This window comes from Myotis brandtii, unplaced genomic scaffold (genome assembly GCF_000412655.1).
Source record: "Myotis brandtii unplaced genomic scaffold, ASM41265v1 scaffold214, whole genome shotgun sequence".
Taxonomy (NCBI): domain Eukaryota; kingdom Metazoa; phylum Chordata; class Mammalia; order Chiroptera; family Vespertilionidae; genus Myotis; species Myotis brandtii.
Window position 1 is genome coordinate 1,018,550 of NW_005357999.1, and position 14,508 is coordinate 1,033,057.

The following is a 14,508-nucleotide window of genomic DNA, read 5'->3' on the forward strand; positions in this document are numbered from 1 at the left end:
CACGATTTATTGACGTGACTCTCTTGACTCCATTGTATGCTCTTGCCTCCTTTGTCAAATATTAATTGAGCATAATGGCTTGGGTTGATTTCTGGGTTCTCTGTTCTGTTCTATATGTTTGTTCTTTGTGCCAGTACGAGGCTGTTTTGAGAACAGTGGCTTTGTAATATAACTTGATATCTGGTATTGTGATCCCTCCAACTTTGTTCTTTCTCAGTATTGCTGCAGCTATTCGGGGTCATTTTTTATTTCATATAAATTTTTGGTAATTAGTCTTTTAAACACTCAGATTATTATGAGTTTTGGGAGATTTCCAACTGACCTTGTTCATTAAGCATAGTTTGATAAATAATGACCCTTAGTTCTGAATGAGCATATAAAATACTATACATATGTATATACTATACTTGAAGAAATGAAAATCTCAGTTTAGTCTGTAACCCCAAGGCAGTAGTTGCTTTCCACTCCCACATTCCAAAGTAAAGGACTGATCACCTAAGCATCCTAGAAAAGAGGTAGGGGACCAATAAAATTTTTGTGACTCTTTAGAGGTTGGAAATTCTAGAGTGGATTTCTGTACAGAGAGTTTTCAGGGGGATGCTCTGATGTCTTCCCCCTCTCATGGAGAGAGGTGCTTTCCCTAATCTCAAGCCTAGTGAGTGAAGCTTCAAGAATGCCCACCCTCCCTAGAGTGAGCCCAGGGCTGCCCCCAGAAGTTTAAGAGAGTAGAGGGCTGTGGATGGTAAATAACTAAACTTCCACCTACCTACTACAGCAAAAGGTACAAGTTTCCTCTGACCTTAATCTTTTAATGAGGAATCGCAACCATTTTTGTTTAACTAGAGGCCCGGTGCATGAAATTAGTGCATGGGTAGGGTCCCTAGGCCTGGCTGGTGATCAGGGCTGATTGGGGCCTTCCTGCTGCCAGCCAGGCCTTCCTTTGTTCCATGCTGGCCCCTGGTGGTCAGTGCACATCATAGCAAGCTATTGAACTCCGGGTGTCCCTGTCGAACTCCAGGTCTCCCGGTCAAACTCCTGAGGGGACACTTTGCATATTAGTCTTTTATATAAGAAGATACTTATTTGACATGTATGCTTTTTTTTCTTTTTGTATTTTTGTTTTCTTTTTTTGGTATTTTGCTGTATGGACTACATTTTATCTGCATGTATGTTACTCAGGGTTTTGAAATATATATATATGGCAGACAATTTTGGGGTATCTTTTCAGGACATGTTACTTTGATTAAGAATGCTTCTCACACCCACATAGCTGCACACTTGGCAGCCAATTTTGTACAACATGACCCTGCAACAGTGGCCCTAGTTGAATGAAGTAAGGGTAAACATTTGACTCTATCTGGGCTGATCAAAATTTCTCTCCTAGGGATTTGAAATTGGGACCATATATGTGCTGTCAGTTTGGTATTCTCTCCAGAAGTAAAATCTATATGCCAGAGCTATATTTGAGTCTTTACGCCATTCATAGTAGAAACTGGGGAGAAAAAAAATTATTTATTTCTCTATAACTGTATCAATTAATTTAAAATCAAACTTTTATTTTAGATAATTTTTGACTTACAGAAAAGTTGCAAATAATTCAGAGAGTTTTCATGTATTCCTTGGCAACTTGTAGTTTTAAAACACAAGTGTAAATTATTTAATGAACAATAGTTACTGGACTATTTGAGAGGAACAAAGTTGAATCTCAAATAGAAGCCAATAAAACTATTCTATTCATGAGTTTAATTCATTTTCTCCTACTCACTGGGCTGTTGCCTGGAGCAGAGTCTGGCCCATAGTGAGGGTGCAGTAAGTTCATGCTTGCTTGAAGACATTGTTGAGATTATTGATAGCTCTTTGTAATTCTTCACTGTAGCATGTTTCTTTGGTGACAGAAAAGGTTTCTTGTTTATGGTACAGAAAAATTGGCAGACATGGAAGAGCTGAAACCTCAGAGATGGTGAATTAAATATAACTATATTATTTAAGGCAATTGCTCTCAAAGTGGTTTAAGGACCTCTGTGAAGTCCTGTTAGGGCTCTGTGAGGTTAACACTACTTTCAAAGTACTCTTTGTAAGATTGCTGGTGATTTTAATTAATTTGGGTTTTTAAATATTACCGCCTGGAATATATCAACTTTTGGAAGATCTGCAAAGCTCAGTGAACCAATATTTTTTAAGTGTTTAATATCATGTATGCAAGATCCAACCCAATAGTAAGGCAGACCAAATGGAGTTGTTTGGCGGCAGTGGCTGCTGTGACCAAGAAGGGGGCGGGACAGCCGATGATGGTGTCACCGTAGCAGCATGGATGCTCCTCAGGTATTTGCCTAAACAGATACACATAAATGTGCGATCTGAGGGACAATTCCTTAATTACCTGAGAAAAGACAGAATGCCCAGTATCCCTGCCTCTTCTTCTCAGTTAGATGGGATCCTAGGCAGCCCAGTAGGACCAATTAAAAAAACAAAAAAAGGAAGGAGAGAAAATAAGGGGTGATGGGAGGCCAGGGTGTGCATGTCCGCATTTCACTAGCCTGAAAGGCAACTGGGCAGTTGAGGTGACCTGGGGCTGAGCATTTTAGATCTGCTTGGTAAAACTGAGGCACCGCCATGCTGACCAAAATACTTGTGTTTCTCTTGACACCACCTTCCAAGGTGTTGAACCCAGCTTTCCCCCTCTTGTGAAGAATTCCATCACAAAGAATCAATGCCTCTTAACGCTCAGCAAGAAATATGACACCGAGACAAGAACTGGGATCTGGCATAAGAAAACTGGCCAAGGATTCAAGGAGGCACCATTGGAACCATCAATGGAAAACAATACTTAAAATTGATCAGGTGGGAAAGTGGTTTGCTGCTGGAGAGACTGTTGGTCTTGGAGCATGGTGCTACTATGACTTGGAATGTTTCATGAGATTGAAACTATTGAAAAGGCTGTAATTTGGCCTCAGGATAGGATGGGTAGAATTCATTCTATCTATGTGTACTTACTAGGAAGTTTTTTGTGCTTTTTAAAAAATGTATTTTTATTTATTTCAGAGAGGAAAGGAGAGGGAGAGAGAGAGATAGAAACATAATGATGAGAGAGAATCACTGATTGGCTACCTCTTGCACCTTCCTACTGGAGGTTGAGCCTGCAACCTGGGCATGTACCCTTGACCAGAATCAAACCCAGGACCCTTCAGTCCACAGGCTGACACTCATTGAGCCAAACCAGCTAGGGGAAGATTTTTTTTTCTTTAAATCCTCACCCGAGTATACATTTCTATTGATTTCAAAGAGAGAAGAAGGAAGAAGGAGAGAGAGAAGCACCTATGTGAGAGAACATTGATAGGTTGCCTCCGATATGCGCTCCGACTTGGAATTAAACCCCCAACCTGGGTATGTGCCCTGACAGGGAATAGAACCTGTGACCCTTCAGTGCACAGGATGATGCTCCAACCAACTGAGCCACACCAGCCAGGGCAGAAGTATTGGTTTCATAGCTTTGTCTGCCTTGATAGTGGGCAGAACTCCTGTTCTCATTAACTCATGAAGAGAGACTCTTGGGTAACACTTGGTGCAACCTTTTCAGCCATAGATTGGAGTTGGAATGCTGGTCATTACCATATGACTAGAGCTGAAGCCCAAAGCATCTTGTTTGATTACTACATTCTGGTGTGATGGTGGCTCCTCTGATGATATTAGGGGGAGCTCTTCTCATCAGAGCTGCAAAGTACACAGCAGGCATCATAGAAGGCCTTCCACTGTGGTCATGTGCATGCCAGCGAGAAGTTTCTGAACATGGGAGCATTGCTGGGAGTTGGCTTGGACCTAGTCTTTGTATCCTCACTGGGATCTATGTTCCCTCCACCTACCACTGTGCTTGGTGCCATGCTGTAGTCAGTGGCAATTTATGGTGGATTAGCTCTTTTCAGCACGTTGCTTCTGTATGATAGGCAGAAAGTAATCATGGGTGCAGAAATAATCTCAGTGTATGTAGTTCAAAGATATGATCCCATCAATTACATGCTGGGAATCTACATGATACATTAAATATATTTATGGGAATTGCCAGTATTCTAGCAACTGAAAGCAACAGAAAGAAGTGACTCAATTTCTGACTTCTTTAATGCAACAGATATCTTGCTGTTTAATGGGGGCAAGTATTCATTAAATAGTTTGTCCAAGCAGCTTTTATTGAAGTTTAGAATATAACTTGTCATCATAAGTCTGCTTTTATTTCTGGAGAATAAATTCAGTGTTTTTTTTTTCCCAAATAAGCACACACATTTCCAATTTTCATGTTTGAGTAATGCTAACATGTTTCAATGAATGTGAAAACTGAGGCTTGTGTTGTGATAATTTGAGTTTTATCTGTTTTAATTTTATTTTTGAAACTTGATTTTTAGAGAGAAAGGAGGGGAGAGGGTGAGAGCATACCTCCTATGGGGGATCGAGCCTGCAACTAGGGCAAGTGCCCTGACCAGGAGTTGAACCGGCCACACTTCGGTGCAGGGGACGATGCCCAATCAACTGAGTAACACTTGCCAGGGCTAAAGTGTTTTATCTATTTTAAAACTTATTTTGTCAAGTGAAACTTAACAAACTTGAGTTTACCTGCTTTTATTTTGGAAAGCAGGATATTAACAAGTAATATGAGTGACCTAGAGGTTAGGTAAAAGGACCAGAGAGGAGTAAAGAGTCATCTGTAGTTTTTCTTCTAAATATTTAGAACTTAGGACTTGTGTGATTAGCGATGAGCCACTGAGAAGGCTCTGACTGCTTGGAAACAAGTTATCACTATTTACATTCATCTGCTGAACTTACCAAAAGCATTGAACATAAAACAAAGACATAGGTAGTACATTTTCCGTTGTTCTTTTTCAGTGCTGTCTTTACAATATATATGTGATCATGTTTGTCTTTTTATTGTTTGACATTGTTAGGACAGTGCAGAATGTTAATTTTCTGCAGAAATCCTGATATACTGTGTGTGTGTGTGTGTGTGTGCGTGTGTGTGTAAGTTTTACTTTTGAAACTTTTAGAACAAAATGTCCTTTAAATATCTCCTCAGGATAAAATATTCAAAGCATGAAAATTTTTGTATTTTCACATATACAAGCAATATGTTTATAAATGCTGAATTGAATTATTTGCATATTTATTGAAATGTTTAATCGAATACATGCTTACTTTTCTTGTGTCTTTTTAAAAAATATGTTTTTATTGATTTTTAGAGAGAGAGAGAGATAAAAACATCAATGATGAGAGGGAATCATTGATCAGCTGCCTCCTGTATGTCCCACACTGGGGATCTTCCACAACCCGGGCATGTGCCCTGACTGGGAATCGAACCGTGACCTCCTGGTTCATAGGTTGATGCTCAACCACTGAGCCACGCTGGCTGAGCTCTTCACGTTTTAAAGCTTTTATTAAGAAAGCCTGTTTGTGGCTTACACTTGATATTATGAAAGCAGTTTTTCTCCTAAACTTGGTTTCTTGTGTTCCCTCTTAGACTAGAACTAAAAAAAATAGGAAAGCAAATCTAGTCTTTCTTCACAAACTGTATCAGTCAAAATGTAATGGGCATAGAACCAAATAATGGACTTTGGATTTAGCCAACTTGGGTATTTTGGGATCATGTTGTGCTTCCTTCAAGGCTTGGCAGAGAGCTCTCTGCTCATTTGAGTCTCAAAGGCCTGAGTTGCCAGGCAGCCACCACCTTGAGGTTGTCAGTGGCTACTGAGTGGTGGTGAGGATGCCTCTGTAAATTCTACACGGTCCAAGCATGATGATGGGTGCCACAGAACCAATAAAACATATAAAACACAGAAATTCTGGTTTGGTATTCATAATAATCAGTGCTACCTCTTAAAACTACTGTACATTAATGACTAAGTATTATGCTTTAAAATTATTGTATGTTCAAATAAGTGTAAGATGATTTTTTTCTTTATACTTTATTTTATGTGATTAAAATATAGAAGTCTATACTAACAGTTTCAAAGAATCTTAGAGGGACTTCAGTTCTGTTCTGAGACTTTGGGCAAGTGATTTTAATCTCCAGACTTTAATTTTTCACTTGTAAGCTGAGGAGTTTGAGTGGATTGTTTATAAAATTCCTTCTATGTTGTTGATATCCCTAACTCCATATTTGTGCAACTTAGACAAGGACTCACAGTATTAAAGGTTAAGTTCAAGATTCCAAGCTGTGGAATCACTGTGTCCCTAATCTTAGCAGCATGATTTCTTTGCTATCTGGATTTTTCTCTCTCTTTTCAGTCATCTCTAAAAATAGCTTTTGATGATCTTACCTTTTCTTCTAGTTAGGCAGTGATATCCTTTGTTTGAAGGCTGTAATTAGTTAATAGAAGAAACCAACCAAATGAAACTATTGGCTAATTATTGAGTGGAAAACTTGGTCTATGCAGTTTTGGTCTACTGATGAGTTAATAATAGATGTAATAAGGATTGCCAGGCAAGAATCCTTGGGACTAATTCAGGCATCTTGTAAGTACCACGCAAAAGCCCACACAGAGTGTTTTCAGAGATTGCCAATTTTCTTTTATTTTCAAGTTGAAGAGTGAATGAGGAGGTGCAAGTAAAAGTCAACGGGAAAGTATCCTCTTTCTCAGCCTGAGAGGCAAACCATTCAAGGAAACCAAATGCAGGCACCAGCAGGCTCTAACGGCAGTGCTCTGGGGGACCTGGAGTGTAGTCATTGCTCAGGCCGTTTCTAGTTGCTTAATCTCTTATGGTTGCCTGTGGCTCTTGTTAAAGTGCAGCTAGCAATGTATCAACTGTGTCTTTGAAACAACCTATCTCTCTAGAATCCCCTTTTAATGTCAGCGATGGCTTCCAGAAGAAGAAAGGGTCCATATCAATGGAATTTGATTTAACTCTTTTGTTCCTTTTCATGAAATAAATTCACATCTATGTGTAAGATGCCTTCAATTTGTTTCTCAGTTGCGAGGACGCACAATAGGGAAGGACACGTTTTCATTATTTTTCCGTTTTATTTAAAGCACAGATGGAGGAGTGCGCACACTTTAATATAAGGTATACCAAACCTCTAGATTTCCTAGCCATTCCATACAAGGCCCAATCAGACCTGTGTGCTAATGAAGCCGTTATTAGGCATAAAAATCCCAGCAGTCACAGGACAGGAGCAGCGGTCCTTCTCTCCAGAAGGGAATCAAGTCCACATGGTGGCCAGAAATAAGACTTCTTCTAGGAGAAAGCCAACAGGTCTGACTTATTCCCATGCCCCCCCGACTGTTTTGAGGGGCTGGTGTCAGCATCCTCTTGGATCTCTGGGTTAGACTGGTATTACCGGAAGCAGGCATCAAACAGGAAAACAGGGAAACCTCTGGAGAGATCCCAGGTGCAGGGGGATCTCTAAGCCCACCCTTAGACGGTGTTGAGTGATAGAGCTTCTTGCTCTAAGTGTGAGATGGACAGAATAAAATACAACTTTGTTTTTTTCCAACATTTGCAACAACATGGCTGGACCTTGGGAATACTATGCTGAGTGAAATAAGTCAATCGGGAAAATCAAAGAACCATATGATTTCACTTGTATGTGGGTTATAAAACTGAAACTCATAAGACACGGACAACATTATAGAGGTTACCAAAGGGGATAAATGGGACCAAATATATGGTGACAGAGGATGATTTGACCTTGGGTGGTAGGCACATATGCAATATACAGATCATGTACCATAGAAATGTGCACTTGAAACCTATATGATCCTGTTAACTAGGGTCCCCCCCCCAAAAAAAATATAAAAAATTCTGTGCAATCATTTTTAATAGACTTTATTCTTTAGAGCAATTTTAAGTTCAGAGGAAAATTGAGTGGAAGGTATAGAGATTTCCCATAGAGTTCCTGCCTCTGAACATGCACAGCCTCCCTCATTTATCATCATCTCCCATCAGAGTGGTACATGGTTACAATGGATGAACGCATATGGACACATCATTACCTAAATGATGCATAATGATCATAAAATAAGAAACAGAACAGAAGGTTAAAGAAACAAGTAAACTGCTCAACATCTTTGGCACCAAATGAGAATCACTGTTAATATCTGGATGACATTTTTCAGACTTTGGAACATCTCACTCTAATTTCCTCTGAGGAGGAGCATCAAACCTACACAGGCTTTCTGAGATACTGCTGTGAGCTCCATCCCATCTGAAAACCAGGTGTTTGCTGCTTCTTTCTTTTCCTTGCTTCTGTTCCTTTTAGAACCATGTGCCTAACTGCTTCATATGTGTGTGTACATATGTATTTATGTATATGTGTGCACATATATAGGCAGGTTTTTATGGATGTATACATGTGTGGGTTATATGTGTAGGTGCATATATCTGTATATAGGTGTGTATGTGTGCATATGTATATATTTATGTGCATATATCTGTACACACACACACACACACACACACACACACACACACACACTCACACACACTTACAGGCTTTCTATTTTCCCTCTGCTTCCTAGCTTTTTGGTGATGGAGGACTTCGGGCTACAGACATTTTCCCTCAGTGCTTATTCATAAAGTCCATGATAACCTCTGTGCTTCCCACGTTTTTTGACATGAGAATCCTCTTTAAGCATCAGTGTCTCGACCTCCCTCTGCTCCGAGACGCCCGCCACTCTCCAGCCCAGGCACCACCAGCTTTGAGGCGACGGCCGTGTTGCCCTAGTCCAGGGCCTCAGGTTCCCAGCTTCTTGCTCTTGAATCAGCTCATTGTGTGAATCCTATAAAGTAGTTCATACTTAAGTTGTAAGAATTTTATTGAACAGTCTAAAACTTAGTGGGCTGCAAATACTTATTAAGTGTTTTTTTTCCCTAACTATGGCATTCAGCTATAATCTATGGAAAGCTCATTTGCCTCAAGCAAATTCCATGGAGTCCAGTCCAGTACAGACCAATAAAAATTTTCAGTTTAGAGTCCCTATCTTTAAGAGATAGATATGGAACTATTTATGGACCAAAATGAGATTATGTCTAGGATTTAAATTAAAGCTAAGGAGTAAGTGATAGGAGAGGGTATTGAGTGAGCGTATAAATGAAGCAAAACCAGCATCAGCCGTTAATAGTAGAAGCTGGGTGATGCGTATACAGGAAATATCACCTAGTCTCTATTTTGAACATATTTGAAAATGTCTTGAATAAAAAAGTTTTAAATAATCTGTAATTATCACCCTAATTACACATGCACACTACATTACAACAAATGAAGCATTTATAATAAAGAAAACGATTGCTGAGAGAAAATCTCCCTCAGGATCTTATTCCACCTAACACACAGTGAGACGAAAGGGTCTGGGGGCCTGACCCAGCTAAATGTAGGAGTTCATCTTTGGTTTGTCACAAGCAAGCACCGGTAGGATTCAGCTCCCCTTCCCTCCCTGGAAGAGGCCTGGCCTGCCCTTCAGTAGTAATAGGAGGAGCCAGCTCATCACCTCCCAGCGTAGGGAGGTGAAGACTGATATGGAGAGGATGAGTAGGTCAAAGCTTACTGACTCTGTCACCCCTCCATGCTCCACTTCCATGAACAGATTCTCTTTGAAATGCTGTCTGAGTTAGGAGAACTATAAAAGAGTTGGCTTAAGGCCACAAAATTAAGCTCATAGATTACATAACCTGCTACCTTTCACCACTTCTCTTGGTGAAGCTAAGCACAATCAAATCCATGGTAATAATCCTCATGTTCGCAGAGGCCCCGAAGGATTTTTCTAACTGCTATTTGCATAGGCACGTTACAGTTTCCAAAGCTCTTTTAAACCTAGCATTCATCCCACAGCAACCTTGGGAGAAGGGTACTTGTTCCTTTCACAGGTAGGGAAACTGAGGCTCATGGAAATATTGAGTACTTCCTAAACACAACTGCAAGACTACAGAATTCTGACTTCCAAACCCAGCACAATACCATGCAGATAGTGGTCTTTCTGCTTCTTTCATGCCCTGAGGACCTCCCCAGTTCTCACGGTCCAGGTCTAGAAATCCTTTTCAAGCCCCAGGTCCAACCTACAGACCACTGATAAGTACTTAGAAGACATATTATATTCCAACCATTATCATCTGAGTATGAGTTAGCTCATAGTTTCCCCACGGAAAAATAAATAGCAGTCTTGTCTCTGTGTTTGTGCATTTCCCTTCTCCTCTTTCCTATCCCATTCTATAGGGAAACAGACTCAAAGAAACAGCTCACCTGTATCATTGGTGACTAGTATTTTTCATTCAGTAGGTTGTCTTTTTTTGTTGTGTTGATTATATTGTTTGTTTATTGATTTCCTTTCTAGTTTGATATAGTACCATTTGTTTATTTTTTCTTTTGTTTCCCTCGCCCCAGGACATATGTCAGAAACAATATCGCTAAGAGAAATATCAGAGATTTTACAGCCAATGTTTTCTTCTAAGAGTTTTATGGGTTTGAGGCTTATATTTAAGTATTTAATCCATTTTGAGTTTATTCTTTTACATGGTGTGAAAAGGTGGTCTAATTTTATTTTTTCTTGTATCTGTTCAATTTCCCCAACACATTTATTGAATAAACTGTCTTTACTGTACTGTGTGCTCTTGACTCCTTTGTCAAATATTTATTGACCACATGGGCATGGGTTTATTTCTGAGCTCTTTATTCTGTTCTAGTGATCTATATGTCTGTTTTTATGCCAACACCATGCTGTTTTAATTACTGTAGCCATGTATTATAGTTTGATATCAGGTAGCATGATACCACAAACTCCTCCCTTCTCCCCCAAGATTTCTGTGGCTATTTGAGTTTTTTGTGTGGTTCCATATAAATTTTTGGGTTATTTGTTCTAGTTTTGTGAAATATACCATTGGTATTTTTATCGGAATTGAGTTGAATCTATAGATTGCTTTAGGTAGTATGGACATTTTCATGATGTTAATAACATGCTTGCATTTATTTGTATCATTTTCTAATTTCTTCTGTGTCTCATCATTTTCTTAGTACAAGTCTCTGACCTCCTTGGTTAAATATATTTCTAGGCATTTTATATTTTTGATGTGATTATAATAGGATTGTTTTCTTGGTTTCCCTACCTGATAGTTCATATTCTCTTGCCATTTTTCTCTACTCCAGACACCTGTACAACAACCAGGTCTACACAGGCTCCAACCAGCTTCACCCAGGAGCAACCTTACAACACGACCAGCTTCACTGTGCCTTGGGATATCCGCCACGTACCTCTTGCTTCCTGTCCTGGAACTTCTCAGACACTATTGTGTGGGATGCTCAGGGGAAACAGATTAGCACTGAGGCTCTGACAACCAGAAAATGCAGGAACACAAAGTTGTCAGATAAATTTTGACCAATAAGGGAAGGAAGCTGGTTAACTGATGCTTTCTGCTCCTCATGGCCTGGGCAGACAGTTCTGAGAAGTATGTCATAAAGCTCCACAGAAGGTCCCTTGGTATGCTCGACTGTGTAACGCATTGGTTTTCTTTCTCTTTATGTTCACATTCCCTGCATTCCTGAGATGTCATTATCAAATAAACTACCTGCACACAAATCCTTATCCTGGGCTCTGCTTTTAGACTAAGACATTTAACTGTAATAAATTCATTTAGAGACAATTACACTTTACAATACAGTAGTTTCAAGCTTTTCAGTTTCAGAATCCCCTTTTACTCTTAAAAATCAATGATGGGATATATATATATATTTATAACATTGAAATGAAAACTTGATATTTTTACATTTACTTATAAATTTATTTAAAAATAACAGTAATAAATTCATTCCATGTAGAAAACATTTTTAATGAAAAAAAACCTATATTTTTCAAAACAAAACAGTTATAAGAAAAATGGCTTTGTGTTACATTTTTGCAATTCTCTTTAATGTCTGGCTAAAATAAAAGACCACTGGCGTCTCATAGCTGCTATGGCTTTCAGTTTTTCTAATACATTTAGTTCAAGTAATTGATAAACAAAACAAAATAAAACCCAGCCTCATAGAGGATATATAATTGAAAAAGGGAAGGGTATTAAATAGTCTTCTTTTTAAATAACTGTGAATATTTTTCTTTGATCTAACACCAAAATTCAAGAAGCATTAATTTCTTTATAGTTATTTGTAATGTGGAATCTGCAAATTTTTGTTCTCTGTTACATTAATATACATTTGGTCTATTTTACCATGTGTGAGTTTATAGAACATGTATTGGTCATTGGACAATAGTGAGTCACTGATCTTTCAAATACTGACACATTTCATTATACAACATAAAAAACCCACATTTGTTAAAGATCTGTTATACAGATCTTTCAAATACTGTACAATATAAAAACTCACATTTGTTAAAAATCAACTGATTACATCAGAAAAATCTTTAATAATTGGGAAGCTTTCAAGCTCAATGTGACATACACGAGTTTTCTAAAATTTTAGTTTTTGTTTGAAAACTTCAGTTTAATTATTTAATCAGTTGTTTTTCTTAAAGTGACAGACTCATCTTATTCATTTACAAGAAAATGTTTGACAATTAACCAGGTCTGCATAACTATAGTTTCAGTTGTTCTTTCAAGCAAAAATGGTATTTCAGAGAAAAATTGGCTAGTTCAGCTCACACATGAAGCAATCATACAAGTGTTTTTCTTTGCGACAACCTTCCTATTTCTGTGGGCAGCCGAGTATTTTATGCGTACTTCCCATGTCATTACAGAGACTATTAGAAAGACTGATTCTCTAGGGCTGGAATTAATAAGATTATTTCTACTGCCGTATTGAACACATTCTTATGAGAAACTGGCAGTTTCTTAAATTGCGAGTGTGTGAAAGTGAAGGGACTACTGCTTTGTGTCACAGGGTTGATGCAGCAGTTTTACCTCCATTGCTTGTGCACAATCAAAGAACATGTTAGCACAGTGAAAAGAGCAAGTAACAGCTTACTATGAAAATAGTTTTGACCTGCCTGACTGTCTGAGGAATCCCTCAGGGTTCTTAAAGAATCCCAGGGGCCCACAAACCATATTTTGAGAACTACTTATCTAAAATACAGTTTTTTTTCCCTTTCCTAAATTTTCTGAAAACCCAGTAATTAAAATGAAACACACATGCATACAACTATTTCTAATGTAACATCTCGTTATTTTGTCAACAAAGCCTCCATTCAGCCATACTGGAGGAAAGCAAGGCCCGGGTTGTGCATTTTTCAAAAAAGGCAAATCTGATCATTTACTCTCTCGTATAGACCTGCATAAACCCTTCTGGAATTTTCTACAGCACTGAGGGTGACATGGAAACTCTTTAGATAGCTTGCAAGGCTCTTCATGGGCTCCTGACACCCTCCAAGCATTTCTATTGTTGCAGTCTCTTGAAATCTCTGCTCTGGCCGTAACTGATAGCACCTCTGCTTCAGTAACTCCTCTCCAGCTTCCAGGAGTCAACTTTGGTGGCTTTCCTAGTATCTCAAGTCTAATTAAGCTCTCCAGTGCTCCCAGTGCTAGGATTGTGGCATCATTTACAGCGACTTGTGATTTCATGAAGTACCCATTGTCTTCACTGCTCTGTAAGCTAGGGAGGCAGTGATGTCTCTTCTCCCAGTTACATTCCCACTGCCTTTCAACATGCCTTCTCCCACATTGTACATGGATGAGGAAGGTGGTACGAGGGGCTGGGCTGGGAGCAGGGACATTATATGTATCACTCAGATTCTATAATTTCTGGAATATTTATCATTATTAAATAAGTATGTACTAATTTTAAAAACAACAATAAATGCATATACGATATATATGATAGTCACACATACAGTTTAAATAATGCAATCATAATATATGGTGTCCTGAAACTTGCTTTTCACACAATAATATATCTATATTATTTTATGTAAATTCTCCTTATCAATAAGAGCTGGCCAACATTCCTTCAATTTTATTCTATTCTATTTAGAAATTAACTAGTTGTCTACTGATACCTATTGTAGGCAATTTCTGATTATTACAAATAAAGCATCAATGAACATTTTTATGCACATATCATTGTATTATTATATGAATATTTCTGTAGAGTGAATGCCTAAAAGTAAAACTCACCAAATGTATGCATTCCAAAAAATCTGAAGCAATATGTATTTTTTCTAGGAGTGCATTTTCCCATATTGTTTTATCAATTTAAAATGTTCAGACTAATAAGTGAAAATGGCATTTTAATTATTTTTTATTTAGTTTGTTATTAGTAGATGGACTATCTTTTACTTTCTTTGTCATTTACATTCCTTCCTACCTGAATTGCCAGTTCATACCCTAGTGTGTTCTTTTCCATTGGTCTTTGATAATTTTAAAAAATTATATATTACAAATCTCTCTCTATATATAAAAAGCCAGCAACCAGAACACCATAACGACCATAACGACCAGTTGCTATGATGCCCACTGCGGCCAGCGAACTGCCTGATGGGGAAGTGGGGCCACCGACCCACCTCCCGTACCCCCTCCCCACAGCTGGCCCCGCCCTGGAGCCACCTCTCC

The 14,508-nt window shown here is 38.6% G+C and overlaps 1 pseudogene; it reads left to right on the forward strand.

The window, feature by feature from the left end:
• The first annotated feature begins 2,613 nt into the window (after positions 1 to 2,613).
• On the forward strand, positions 2,614 to 4,094 carry LOC102238874 (annotated as a pseudogene).
• Positions 4,095 to 14,508: the final 10,414 nt, after the last annotated feature.